The sequence below is a fragment of the Macaca nemestrina genome, chromosome 7, assembly GCF_043159975.1.
Source record: "Macaca nemestrina isolate mMacNem1 chromosome 7, mMacNem.hap1, whole genome shotgun sequence".
NCBI lineage: Eukaryota > Metazoa > Chordata > Mammalia > Primates > Cercopithecidae > Macaca > Macaca nemestrina.
Genome location: NC_092131.1, coordinates 37854051 through 37869638, shown reverse-complemented (window position 1 = coordinate 37869638; position 15588 = coordinate 37854051). Strand labels below are relative to the sequence as shown.

The 15588-nt window shown below is 42.0% G+C and overlaps 1 protein-coding gene across 14 annotated transcripts in view; it reads right to left on the bottom strand.

Annotated features, from left to right (window-relative positions):
• The window catches only part of LOC105472909 (solute carrier family 8 member A3), a 141489-nt gene that overhangs the window by 31942 nt on the left and 93959 nt on the right, over positions 1 to 15588 (bottom strand). The window lies entirely within an intron of this gene.

Below are 15588 nucleotides of genomic sequence, written 5' to 3'. Positions count from 1 at the left end.
CTACTCACCTTCTACCACTTTTCCACCACCCACTTTGCCTGGCCATGCCTGCCTTTGTTCTGTTTTCTCAAATGTCTCGTCCTCATTCCTGCCTCAGGGCCTCTGCACTACCTGCTTCCTCTGCCTGGAGCTTTCCTTCTCCAGATGGTCTCACGACCAGGTTCTTTTTAAATGTCTCAGCTTACATGTCACTACCACCTTGTCTGCCCGGTCTGCTTGGCCCTCCAGCTACTCTCCATCAAATCATTCTGTTTCCCTGTATCTTGTTTATTTATTTGTTTATCAATAAATGGTCTGTTTCCTTCATCAGAACAAAAGCTCCGTGAGAGCAGAAACCTTGTTTGTGTTCTTTGCCAGCACCCAGCACAGTCTCTGGCACATAGACAATACCCAATATATATTTGTTGAATGAATGAATGAATGATTAATGAATACCAGTAAGTGGTAGAGCCAGAATTTGAGCCCAGGCCTTTCTAACTGCAGAGCCAATCTTAATGCTTAGTGTGTGATTTGTGCTAGGGATGCTGAGACACACTTGGCTGGTCTCCCTGACTCTATTCTTGCATATACTACTCCCTCCGGAGCACTATTATCGGGCTACTCTTAGGAAAAGTTCACCTTGATAGCTCCTGTTTCCCTTCCCAAACAAGTCTAACCTCCTTTTCCTGGCCTTCAAAACATGGATGAAAATAGTCACCTTGGCTGGAATCATGGCTCCGCTGTCAAGTTCATTTATTTGGTTATGACTTTGGTTAAGCATATTCTCCATTGTTCTTTCCGATGATAGATGCCATGAAAATCATTATTCATTTGATCATTTACTGATTAAGAGCCTAGGCCTTAGAATCAGAGATGTCTGGATGCAGTCATTATGTTTTAGGACTTTTGACAAATTAGCGAATCTCTATGAGCCTCAGTTTCCTTAATTTAAGATGAGTGCAATAATAAAACCTACCTCACAGCGTTTTTGAGAGGATTAAATGAGATTATGGAAGCAAAACCCCACAGCACAGTAACTGGCATACAATAAGCAGTTACACATGTCACTTAATTTGATGTTGGTCTGTCTGTTTAAGTTATAACTGGAGCAACCAATAAAATGATATTTTTTCCCTTAATTCCCAGGACAGGGTCAGAAGAGGATGAGAAGTTTGGCAGGTGCTGGTTTGGGACCAGGTAGAGTGTTTTCTGAATTCCGTGGTCTGGTCTGCGGAAGAACTATAGATGAAGGAGTATGCTTTAAGAGGTCTTGAGTTTCCACAACATCTTTCCTTATTTTTTTTTTTTATCACTGCATATCCTGTCTTAGGAATTCTGTTTGGAAGTGGGATCATCTTTGCACTGTACCTGCTGCCCTAGTGGAAGCCAAATGCCTTTTCAGGGTAACATTCCCTGTTATCAAACACTGCTCTTTGGTCTCTCACAGGGTGGATTGTGGGGCAGTTCATTTCCATGTTTCAGTCCCATTAGTTAAACACAGACAGGCCTTCCAGGGTCCTGTTTTTATCTCCATGGGGGTATGTGTGGGAGAACCAATGGTATCAATATATACTCTGGAGGGCTCCTCAACCTTGGATAAGGAGAAGTTCTCTGTGGATGTCCAGTAGGTAGAGGTGGCAACTGAATTCACTTCCTTCTAGCCCCATTCTGGCTGCTATTATTGACAGATAAACCCCCCACCCATGCCCATTTCTTTTCCCAGAAATGCCAGAATCTGATCTTTGGGTCCCAGTACCAATTTCTCAAGTTCCTTTTGCACCCTGCCCTCGCTTCAGTGAATTCTCCTGAGTCCTGCTCCTTTACTCTTTTGCCTGGGCTGACTGCAGTGGCAGAAAGAGTCTGTTTCCCCTGCAAAAGACGTCTGCCCTTCCTCCGATTTCCACTTTTCACCTCTGTTCAGGGGCAGATGGCTTGTAGCCAATACTCATTTCAGGTGGACATTTATGTATTCCTGTCCTATTGAAGGAAATAAAATAAGCTTGGAAAAGCCTAGACTTCTAGAGAGGTCATCACCAGCCGACAGGAGCCAGCCAGGAAAGCCTCTGGATCCCTCAGTTAAAAACATGTTTGTTTATATGGCACATCTCGGGGCTGCTACCTTTCCAATGCCATTCAGGTCTCGAAACAGTCAGGCAGACTCCTTCACCTGAAACAGGAGGTGGTGAAACTCTGGGGTGATAAAAGAAAGCATAACAATAGTGGCAGTAATATAATACATTTAAAATTCTACATCTGCCTAGAGGGCCTTTAATCAAGGATTTCAAAGCACTTTCCCAGATCTTGCCCATTCATCTTTACCACATCCCTGGGAAACAGCTGGCAGGTAGGTAGCAGAGCATTAAAATTAGAGTACTGTATCATTATCTTTGATACCAGCACTATCTGTTTAGACAGCATTTTCTGTGAAGGACTAAAGAGCTCCATACACATTGTATTATCTAATTCTCACTTATTCATACAACATCCCCCATATTTGCTGCCTTGCAGGTAGTTTGGAAAGCTTTGGATCCACAGAAATGCACAACTTTACTGCCTACTCCCTCCCCTCCCATTGCTGCATAATTCACAGGCACTTCCCAGTGCTGATCTGGCTGACCCTAAGCCACCAATACCGTGGGCTGGACCACCTACCTTGTCTATCACCATGACACAAGCACCCTCAGCACACACATTCAGTTTTATGTCAGTGATACCAAAGGTGGTAGGAAGAACAAGTCGTAAATTCCCTCATCAGATTTCATTTGAGTCTAGTTTGTTGGGTTTTAAAACCTCACTTGTATGGTTATCAGATGGACTTCATGGTTATTATGAAGATACAGCATTGGGAATGGATCTGCAGGGTCCACCGATCATATAAACCCATGGTTGAGGCTAAGCTTCAAGCACAGTCTCTGTCCACCTTGAAAGTGGGCATCACCTTTACAATTGGCCCAGGGGAGTGCTTTGATTTGTAAGAACTTCTGTATTTCCCTTCCACTGAAGTCATCAGGCAAGTGATATTCTTCTGTTATATACTTATAGTACATGTTACAGTTGTAAAGAATCAATCTTGTAATTGTTTTCTTATTTGTCTTCTCTACTATCCTAATAAGCTCTACAAGGGCAGGAGCTGCATTTGTTTTAATCACCCCTATATCTCCAGAGTTAAGTACACATCAGATGCTTAATAAAAGTATCTGTTGAATGAAGCTGGGCACGGTGGCTCACACCTGTAATCCCAGCACTTTGGAAGGTGAAGGCAGGTGGATCACTTGAGTTCAGGAGTTCGAGACCAGCCTGGCCAACATGGTGAAACCCTGTCTCTACCAAAAAATACAAAAAATTAGCCGGGCATGGTGGCAGGCACCTGTAGTCCCAGCTACTCGGGAGGCTGAGGCAGGAGAATGGTGTAAACCCAGAAGGCAGAGCGTGCAGTGAGCCAAGACCGAGCCACTGCACTCCAGCCTGGGCGACAGAGCGAGACTCCATCTCAAAAAAAGAAAAAAAAAAAATCAACCAGGCGTGGTGGCACACGTCTGTAATCCCAGCTACTCAGGAAGCTAGGACATGAGAATTGCTTGAACCGGGGAGGCAGAGGTTACCGTGAGCTGAGATGGTGCCACTGCACTCCAGTCTGGGCAACAGAGTGAGACTCCATCTAAAAAAAAAAAAAAAAAAATCTATTGAATGAATGAGGGAACGAACAATGGAATTTATCACATTGAACATTCTCTGGCTTAGGGCTTCTAATCACACCCTTTCTGCACTGGTATAAGTTCCATGTCTGGGCATCATAATGGCCCCCACCCGCATGTCATATCATCATGCACCCTGGGAAATGCAGCCTTGCCAACCCTCATTTTCCTCAGTTCTTGAGACACATAGGCGCTGCTTAGATAGAAGCCTTATATTTGGCCCAGTCTCCTCCAAAACTTTAGTTGAGCTCTGGGCTCAGAACGTTTATATGGCCTGCTCAAAAAGCCCAGTGCTTCCAGCAAAATTTCTCACTTGCACCTGTCGCTGTGGTATGGAGAGAAAAACACATAAACTCTGGGGCCACAGAAACTTGAGTTAAAATCTTAGTTCTATTGCTTATAGCTGTGTGACCTTGGCCAAATCTCTTACCTCTTTGAGCTTTTGTTTCTTCAGCAGTTACCTGGAGATGATAACATTCACATTGGGTGGTCGTGCGGGTGACATGAGAAAGCACAGGCAGCAGGCTCAGTAAATGATGGTTCCCTTTCCTTCCCTTCTTTCCTTGACCCCTTCCTTTGACTCATCCTCCCTCCTGGCTGCCAGTTATCATCTGGATGCCTCTAGCTGTCATCCCCTAGATTTTAGGCTCCATGCTGGAAGAGTTGAGACTCAGACTATATTTAGATGCCTTAGTGCTTTCATTTTTTTATACCACTGTGTTGCTATGGTGATGGTGGAGAGGGGAGGGGAAGGACAGCTTGAAAGGAAAGATGGAGCTCAGTGGTGAAGATTGGTGGCCCTGGCTGTGGACTGTTCCTGGCTGGTACTCTCCAAGGAGATTTACCTGTGCATTCCATCAGGAGATGCAGCAAGGAGGCAGGAGGAGGCATTGCTTAGTAAAGGCTCTTAGAAAAAGAGAAGATAAAGAGGACTGACTGTTGAAAACTGCTCACTCCACTGGCCCAGACACAGCCTTAACTCCAGGAACCTTCCTTAAGTGGCTTCTCTAGCAATTGAGTCAGGAGACAGCAAATGGGGTTGGGTGGAGAAATGACATCAGTTATGTTGGAGTTTGGAAGATGTTCAGACCAGACTCCTTCACAGGAAGAAAGTCCCATCTTTATACCATGGCCCAGGATTGTCATGGATTCTGTTCATTAAGGAAACCAAAGTTGTACAAGGGCAGAAAGGAGGAGAAGTCCTTGTATTTGTGCACAGAGCTCTATTCCATTTTATTTGTGCACAGAGCTCCACTCACCGGATTTGAATGTAAGCATGGTAGGCTCCAAGCTGATGTAGAAACTTGCACTGTAGAATAATCCAGTATTCCTAAAATGGTTACACATCATTTCACTGAGTCCTCAAAAATGGCCTGGTGAAGTGGGATTATCTTTACATGAGAAAATGACATAGATAGGTTGGCAACTTGACCAACGTCACACAGCTGGTAAATGGCAGAGCAAAGAATTGAACTCAAGCCAACTGGACTCCAACTCTAATGTTCTTTCCAGTATACCAATGGCTACCAAAACCAATTATTTAAAGCTGAAGAAAATTTATGTGAAGATGAAAGCCTTTGGTGAAATAGAACCAAACAAAGCGGATATAAGCAGAGATGCTGAAGTTGAAGTGGAGAATCTCCCTTCGACAAAACCTCCTTCCACTTCACCTGCCAGAAAAGAGGGTCCTAGGCAGCACTCTGTAAGGGTGGTGGTTGAAGCACCCGTATTAGAAACATCTGGTATAACTGTAAAAGTGCCAATTACTAAGTCCCAGTCCCAGATTCTGATTTGTAGATCTGGGGTACTTTTCTTTGGACAAGCATCCAGGAAATCTGGATAAATACTAATTTGACTGGAGTTAAACAAACAACTCTTGACTCAGAAAATTGGGCGATGGAACAAAATTGCATCACCTATCTCTTTTTCCTATCTGATTCCTCAAGCTCATTTTTACCAGCCTGAGGTCAGGCATGTCAAAATAATCAGGCTGGATTGTCTTGTGAAGTTTTCCAACTGCCCTCTGGGCCTCCATCAGTGGCTGATCCCTGGGCTCTAGTCTATGTGGGTCATCAGGGTCCAGGTGAGGCCACAGCCATTGTTTGACCTTGGTGGGGTCATCATTGTGCCTAACAGTAGATGCAAGGAGACTCAGGGTGAAGGGCAGGGAAGAGGGTATCATATTCAAGAGCACAGGAGGGGATGTTTATCAGATGAAAAGTCCCAAAGGAGCATGCAAGATTGGGACTAAAAATATATTTATTGGCCAAAGCAGAAAGTTTGGGAAAATCTGCAGGGAAATGAATACTTGATTTCTCATTCATCAAAGGGTTGAAAGAACAGTATGGAAAATGAAGGAGATTCTGAAGGTGCTGTTGAAGGGAGAAGTCAGTGTGAGATTTTTAGTTCCCCTAAATTCTGAGGACCTTAGGATGCTCCCCTCACTTATAAATAACAGCTCTCTATGGGCAAACACTGTGTGTGACATACATTTAATCCTTCTCATTGAATCCTTCTCAGAGCACTATTAAGTACTAGTAGCATTTCTATTTTGCCCATGAGGAATCTGAAGCTATTGGAAGTCAGGTAACTTTGTCCAAGGTCATCCAGCTAGGAAGTGATAGAACGAGGATTTGATTCCAGTGGTCTGATTCCAAGACCCCTGCATACTTGTCCAAAACCGACTGACCCTAAATAGGTGTAAATAGGCCAATTAAATATCCATGATAAGATTTTTCTTAAAATATCAGATTACTTCAATTTTTAAAAATAATCTGTTGGGGGGGTGACCCTACTAGGTGAAGCTTTTAGGTAATCCAGCACCAGGTAGGTGAAGGAGCATCTGCAAGGGGGTTATATTCCCAATCTCCTTTGCTGCTTCCTGCTCTGGCAGGAGATTGCATTTGTTCAGTTGTTTTTACAAAGTCTTCTTAAAGCAAAATCTTGTTAAATCAACAACAACAACAACAACAACAACAAGGCAACATATTTATTATGTAAGCCCTGCATACAAGGCAGAGCTGAGATCCCATCTCCTGAAGAAACTTTCCCCATGACTCAGGCCCACAAGCCCTCTCCGTCTTCTGAACCTGGTCTCATTTCTAGTCTGTAGCTACCACGTGGCACCCAGCACACACAACTTCTGTCTTCTCTCACCTTGCCCTGTGAGCCCCATGGGGGGTGTAACCATGTCATACACCTCTCTGTTTCTCCAATGCTTGGCCAAGTGAGGCTAGCTTAAGCCATCAAGCATTCCACTGAACCAAAGGGAAAATAAAATTGAAGGAGGCCAAGGAATTATGGGCACAGAGGGAGGTGAGAATGGGTAGCCCAAATTCACCAGCCTTCTGTGTAATTTCAATATTGATGGAAATGCTCTTGAATACATTTCTTTCTTCCCCATCTGTACCAATTCCCTCGGGTCATAATTAACTTTCATATCCCAGCACTTTGTCCTGGGGTCAAGGAAGGACAGGTAGGGACAGGAGGGAAACAGGGGCAGGAAGTAGACATGACCTAGTCACAACTCACAATCCGAGCTCATGGTCCAAAGGAAGGTGACCAATTCTGGTTTTAAAAACCTTCACAAGTTTAGGTTCCACATGATTAGTTTCTACTGTTCCATTTTGGAGACTGACCTAGCTCCTCTCCCCAGCATCTCCTTTAGATTCTGACAAGATATGTAGAGTCATTGTTTTTCCAAGAATCCATGCCTCAAGCATGAAGCCTTCTGATGAGATTTATCGTCTCTGGAGAGCTCTTTACAGTGGACGAAACACTTCCCCATGCATGACCACTCAAGGGTTTCCCAACCACCCTATAGGTTGGGCAGGCCAGTTATTAAGGACCTCACTTTATTGCTGAAATGAAATTATGGGGTTAGTTTTGGGGGTATATTGGCCTATTTCCTCTCTCCCAAAGGAAAACAAAATCCTGTTGGGGATTCAGCTGCAAATGTCTTAAGTTTTGGAAGAAGAAGAGAAAGAGAGGAGAGTCCTTTTTTCCAGAGACAAAATTAACTCTAGCACTGGTTAGCAGACAATTGACCGTATTTCCTATAACTTGTTGCCTACTACCAACTTCTAATCCCTGAAGGGTAGAGAATCCCAATAATCCTTTGCATGTGCGCTAGGCACTTCTGTTTACAGTTATTTTGTTTTATTCTCTTAACAGCCCAGTGAAGTCTATGCAGTTATGCTCCCTTCCACTTGAGAGTTATAGGAACTGAGACCTAGTGGTATCCAAAAATCTGCCCAAGTTCACATAGATGGTAAATGGTACAGCTCAGCTTAGGCTCATGTCTTCAGAAAATGAGGTCAGGGATCTTTTTAATACTCTATTCCTCTCTGTCTTTGAGCATTACCCAATTCATACCTGGACATTCTGGAGGCAACAGAAGCAGTATCTGAAGATGGTCCATTTCCATGGATCAAGGGTATTACAACACAGGAGAGAAGTTAAGAGTGAAGATCTTGTAGTCAGGTTAACCTATGTTTGAGCCATGACTGACCACTTATAGCTGAATAACATTGGGAAAAGCACCTTTTTAAGCCTCTATATTCTCATCTGTAAAAGGATGATGGGATAATTAAGTGAGATGTCCTCCTGCAAATTACTCAGCAGAAATTGCTCAATATAAACTCATTGCTGTTGTGATTCTTGACAATGCTCCTGACATTAATCACTAAATCTGTTTTAATGAAGGGGTCCTGCATAACATCATATCACCTTGGTTATTTTCCAAGATGGAGGTGGTATCTCACATGCTTAGACATCTTCTCTATTTCACCAACTTTCCTATTAGCTTTCCTAAAAGCGGCTATAAATGTTGCTTCTTAAGCACACCCTCCATTAAGAGTAGTTTCAATGTCTGTTGTTGTCAACCTTCTAGGGCTTGAGGATATAAATCCTGTGAGTGGGTGGTTATCTTATCTTTTCACCCTGCTGGTCATTATTCAGCCAAGCTGAACACATTTCTTTCTTTTCATTTTTTTCCTCACACTCTGTCTAGTCAAGTTTCTAAAGCAGCAAACGTGTCATTGAAGCGATCAGACAGAACACTTAGCATTTTTCTCACACGCACACATTTTCAAAGTACTTTTCCATCTCTCTCCAATTCTCAATGTCTAGAGGGAATGTGGTGTTTTGGAGCATGGCATTAAGAGAGGGGAAAATTGAATGTTTTCTGGAATTGTTATATGCCTAATGGGGACTTGGAAAATATCCATTGAGAAAGATGAGAAATGGAGTTGGGGTGAGAAATTAAGAAACTGTCTCAGCTCAGAAAACTGGATTTCAGGATCTGAAGAGCTCTAGGTCTCCAGATTCCTAGAATTCTGTTTCCCAAATGGTATTTTGGACCATGGAGCAGTGGAGGTGTCAATAATGTGATGAAAGAAGAAGATGCTTGAGGAATAATGTTTATAAGGTGGATGATGGGAGGGAAGACATGGTTAGACAAACTGTGTAGTAGGGGAGGGATGGAAAAAGGTTTTTCTGGACCTCAGAAATTAAATTCCAGTTACAAATGGCTATTGAGTTTCCACGGGCAAAGTATGTGATAGGCATTAAGGGGCAAATAAGTTAAAAAGATGAGTAAGACATTGTTCTTTATCTTAAGAGCTTCACATGAGATGGACAAATATTGAGAAATAGTGACCCAGAATCCATCAAGGCCAAATTCATAACCTACAGATTCTCTATCTGTGGAAATTTCTTCTGAGCACTGGTGTTGGGAAGGGGAATAGATTAGCACCCCATTTTTCATCCACAATAAAACAAAACACACCAACACACAAAACTGTATAGCAATAGTAATAATAATAATTATTTACTACTGATAAAATACATACAATCAGATTATGATTTCTTTCCTTCTATGCATTCTCCTTGGACTGTACTGGTATTGCCATGAAGGTGAAATATTGACCTGATTTCTCCTGGATAGCAATGTTTGCAGTTCAATCTGGTAACTACTTAATGTGATGCCCCAAGGCCCTTCTCTTACCTTTAACCTGACCCACCTCCCCACCTGCAATGACCCACATTGACTGAATCCCTACAACATGCCCAGTCCCGTTTGGCACCTAGTAAATGTCAGGTATCATAATAAGATGCCAACACTATGTAGAAATGAATAAAACAGTTTCAAGATTTCACAGTCCAATGGGGAAAGCAGACATGTAAGCAGATATTTATACTGTAGTCTCTGATATATGAAACTGGGAAGAGCCTCAAAGACTTCAATGTTCCAATATGTCCTATGCCACACGTTGTTTAATAAAATAACAGCTAATACTTACATGTAATTTAATATGCTCCAGGCACTACTATGTGTGGTTTATATGTATTAACTCATCAAATCTCCACAACACACCAGAGTAGGAACTATTATTACTCCTCTCTCAAAAATGATAAAAACTGAGGCACAAGGAGGTTAAGTGACAGCTAATAAATGACAGAGACAGAATGTGAACTGAGGAGGGCTAGCTCCACAGTCCATGTCCTTAGCCACTATACTATACTGCCTTTAAAATGAGATAATAAAAATTGCTTTTCAATGAAATGGAGGGGATTGTGGCTTCTCTCGTCACCTCTGAGTCTCTCTCTGGCTTCTTTAGAGCCAGCATTTATTAAGTGTTCCTTATGTGCCAGATACTATGCTAAGTGTTTTCAACACATCTCATTTAGGTCTCATTCAACTTGATGAGGCAGGTACTAGCATTATCCTCATTTTACAGAGGAGGGACTGAGAATAAGAGAGATTCAGTAAAATCCAAAGTTGCACAGAGAAGCAAGATAAAACCAGGATTCCAGCCTAGCTTAGTTGGACTCCAAGCCCAAAGCCTTCCTTTGTTTAAAAAACATTTTTTTTCTTTTTTTTCTTTTTTTCTTCTTTCTTTCTTTTTTTTTTTTTTGAGATGGAGTCTCACTCTGTTGCCCAGGCTGGAGTGCAATGGCATGATCTCGGCTCACTGTAACCTTCACCTCACAGGTTCAAGCAATTTTCCCGCCTCAGCCTCCCGAGTAGCTGGGATTACAGGAGCCCGCCACCACACTCGGCTAATTTTTTATATTTTTTGGTAGAGACGGGGTTTAGCCATGTTGGCCAGGCTGGTCTTGAACTCCTGACCTCAAGTGATCTGCCCCCCCTCAGCCTCCCAAAGTGCTGGGATTATAGGCATGAGCCACCGCACCCGGCCAATTTCTTTCTTTTTTCCTAAGACAATGTTATAGCACCAAAGCCCTCATTTGACCTGAATATCTTCTTCTTTTGTCATGGGCTATTTTTGCTGGAATCTCAAGAGCAATAGGTTCCCTCTAGTTCCCTCTGCCTAAGACCAGACATGCCAAGCCCTCTGCTCTAGGAATGTGTTTGCATCCACCTCTTGCTGAGATGAATCAGATTCCATAAACCACCCTCTACTACCCAGAGTCAATGCTGAGTTAGGTGTGCTGGAGGGAAACCGATGGGGCTTTCAGCAGAGGAGTCCTGTGAAGTTCCAAAGGCCCTGATCAACTGGAGGCAGGCTGCTGCTGATGTCAACTTTCCTAGGTACCACTATCCGAAGCCTTATGATTATCCAAGAAAAGAAATATTCTCAAGAATCTCTAGCCATCTAACATAGTTTTAAAATTGCTACAATTGCCCAAAGGGAAAAATAATTCTGAATCATTCTTATCTCCAGATGTCCTTGTCAAAGTCCAGGCTAGCGTATCTTTAGGATAACCATCATAAAAACAAGAAAAGAAAAAGCATTTAATGTGAAGAATAAGAACAGGCAGACACAGGCAGATGGCGCTCTGAAGGAGCACTGCCCTCCTAAGGAAGCGCTTAGGCTGCTGGGCAACTTCTGTTTATCTCCTCAAACTTCCTGGAACATTGGCCGCTGACATACCTTATCTATTTATTGATGGCCCAGAAGCCATATAAACACTGTCTATCAATGGCTACCGGGACTTGTGTCCAGCAGGTTCAGACATTTGCCATTTGATCTCATTTATCTGCACTTTTTCTTTCTTAATGCTCTGCTATAAAAAAAGTTAAAAGCGATAGTCTCCCCTTTTTCCTGTCTTAAGCAGTTACTCTCCATCAAATATTCAAATTCATTTTCTGAATGTACAGAAAAATCATTTGAGCTGTCATTCACAATTTTAGCTCTTAGGTAAATCAAACAAATTGGAAGCAATTGCTGTAAGAGCTATACAGGCAAACAAATTCAGCTCCATCTCTCATGTTTCTGCTTCATGGAATTTGAGCTCCATGTATCATCCATCATTTCTACTTTATAAAAGATGTGCATGGATCAGAACTTTGCAGCCCATGTTAAATAGGAAATTAACTAACAAGTTCTCTAAATATTCATGGTGCATCTACATATGCAAGAAAATGTGCTACAAATTGACAAGGTATAAATCGGATTCTCTGTCCACCAAGAGACTGCAATATATGTGCATAATAGGTAATATTTCATAGTTATAGAACAGGTGCTACAGGAAGTGTGTAATAAATGGAGAGAATGTTCACTTGGTAGGTATTAAAGGGTTCTTCAAAGGGCTGGTCACTGGATGGAGCAGGTCATTGAGAATACGTAAGATTCAGGTAAGTGAGGTGCAGAGATTGGGAAAAGAAGATTATGAACACTGCGGCACTGAAACAAGAAAATATGAAGTGCATTTAGCAGACAATGGGTAGGCCCAGGTGGCCAGAGCAGAAGGGTTGTGGGAGCAAGTAATGAGATATACATCTGTTTGGTGATGCTCTGAGAACTAACAAAGCCCCTTTTCTAAATAGGAGTCCCTTGAGAATAGAATTCATCTAGGTAGGTTTTCTGGGGAAGCCAGTGCCCACCAGTCTCCTGTGGATACTGTGTTTTCTTTCCTAAGGATTGCTTTAGAAGCAAATCCCTGAGAGCTGTGTCAGCTAGGATAACTCTCTCTGCTACTCTCAGGTAATGGCTCCTTCCCCATTAGGCTATCAACCTTTCTCCTGCTGCTTCTGACACCTGAGTCACTGGGCTCAACATTGAAGACTTTAGTACCTGGCTCATAGGCTTCCTGCCAGCATCCTGGCTCACTTTAGTGGCCCAAGATAACTTATTAGAAATCCTTGGCCCTCAGTCCCTTGACCTTTTCCCTTTTAATAGCCTCAACCTTTACCCATCCACTCTCAAGTCTATACCCTGAGCATTACCATCACCTAGAAGTACTCCTCATCAGAGAAATCAAATTCAAACATTCCATAGCTGAACTTCTTATTTTCTTTACCAAAGCTTCTTCTCCTCCTTTAACCCCCATGTCAGTGGATGGTACCACTATCCATTTTTGACTGCATTCTGGCTTCCTCTCCAGACCACCCCCATTTCCAATCGGGCACCAGATCCTGTTGTTTTTACCTACTTCTACCTCATGCATACATTTTCTTTTTTTCATTCCCTGCTAAAACTCTCATATATTGGCCATCACCACCTCTGGCCTGGATTCTAGTAACAGTCTCCTAACTCCTTTTCCTGACCTGATTTGTACCCATTCAACTTCATTCACCCAACACAGCTGAAGTCATCTGTTCAAGTGGCAAACCTTGCTATGCATTTCCTTCCCTCCAAATTTTGAATGGCACTCCTCTGTCCTCCACCCTTCTTAGCATGCTGAAAGAGGCCTTTTTTCTAGACTGCTGTTACTTGTTCTCTTCCTTGCCCAGTTCCACACATCTCCGGATCTCAGACACCATCTTCTCTGAGATGCTTTTCCCAACCTCCTTAGACTGGTTTGGGGAGCCTTCCACAGCTGGTGTTTGCCTTTGGGATGGCACTTAATATACTAAATACTCAATTGAAATTACTTGTTTATAAGACCACCTCCAGCATGAAGAACAGTTTCCAAACCATAACAGGAGCTCATAAATGCTTATGAAATGAATGAAAAGAGATGCAAGCGAGAAACACTTTGAATATAGGAAGGGGAAGTAAGATGAAGTGAAAGATAAATTTAAGGTTTGCTATTGGTGAAAGAGGTGGGGATTGTGGAGCAATGGGCAGAGGAGGAACTTCCAGAAGAGAAGAAGCAGGGTTTGAAAATGACACTTTCAAGTTGGGCATGCTGACTTGGAGAATGAGTAGATATGAGGGAACAGAGCCAGGAAACACAGATTTGAGACTTAGACACAAAGAAGATATATTTTTATCCATCTGTGGAGATGATGTGTTTAATACAGATTGTGTGGCTTCATCACACCATTGAGCCATTGTGACTTCCATTTGCTGTTTTCATGCAATATGATGCTTGTTTATTAATTGGCTTCTACTGATTTCCCCCAAAAGATAATTTCTTTGATCAACACATTGGCTGACTATTGATTTATACACTTCTATTTATTTATAGAGAGAGGATCAGAGGACCCAGATTTGTATACATAGGAAATTTTACCAATTATACAGGTAATTCAGGTATAAATGAGAGAGTTTTTTCTTAATTTTTGAAATAATTATTTTCATTGTTTCTGATTTTGAAGATCTGCAGGGATGTTTTTCTCTTATAACTACCCTTTCTGTCTCTTTTTTGAACATACTTTCCTAACTGCAGCTGTTAATTTCCTCATCACACAATCAAGCCATTGTGACTTTTGTTTGCTGTTTTTATGCAGCCTGATGCTTGTTTTTCAATTGCCTTCTACTATTTTCCCCAAAAGATAATTTCTTTGATCAACACATTGGCTGACCATAGATTTATACATGTTTTACCAGAAATATTCTTGCTTGCTCTCCCTCCAACCTCCTCTAAGTTGATTTCCCGTTAAGGAATACTGTATTCTGAATTTTCTTCTCTTCCCTTCCAAGTGAATAATTATTAGTACTTAAACTATCACATCATATGTGCATGTCCTCCTGCCTACTAATTAATTTCAGAAACTCAGTGCCCTTTAACAGATAAAAGAACGGTGCATTGGTACTTCACAGGGGTCACATTTTACCTCTAGGATCCCAAATCAGTCCACATTTTCCTAATCGTGGTATACAGGTTTGATTTAGTAAAGTCACAATTATCTTTCAGAGTTGAAATATAAACACAAAGCTTCATGAATTTAATCATATTCCTTCCTGCCACAGGAAGAACTTTTGGTCTTTTGGAAAAACTTGTATATAGTGGTTCTTATTCCAAATAAATTAAATATATGGAATTCCTGATTCTTATAGAAGTATTACAATATTTCCTTGATGAATTTGTGTAGCTGGAAGCAGACCTGCCATGAAATGTGAAACTGCATCCCACTTGTGTGAGCAGCCCTGGTCAAATGTGTAAATCTCTAAGTGTAGCAAAACCTCCCTTTGCTCTAGGAAGTAGTTCTTAGCCTTTTGGGGGATCACAAACTGCTTCGATGATTCAGGTGCTTCTTACCAGAAAAATGCACATACTCTCACACAATGTTTTGTGTATAGTTTCAGGGAGTTCAAAGATCTTTGAAAACCTAGCCATTAATCCTCTAAAGGTCCATGGAATGCCAGTTGACAACCCCTGGACTAAGAGCTAAAGATCAATTGTTGATGGATAAGGAATTTCATAAACCTCAGAATGTGAAGAAAACAGCTGCAATGAAAACTTGCACTGCTGGGCAGCAGCTACAACTCACAGCAGGAGATGGCGCGGCTTGTGTATAGTCAAGCCCAGCACGGCATTGAGTGGGCTGCCATCTTCCTTTCTGCAGGACATCATGTATTCTACTCATTCTATTATGCGATTTAATTTTATGGCAGCAGAGCTCTGATTTTATAACGGAAGTCAACACAAAATAGCTCCTTTTTTTATAACAAAAATTTGTCTTACAATCATTTCAGCTAAAACAAACTCGGTTTTTAGCAGGAGGGAGGATGGGGGAGGAGGAAGCTCCTGAGGTAAAAGAGCTGCTCACTTTGCCTCT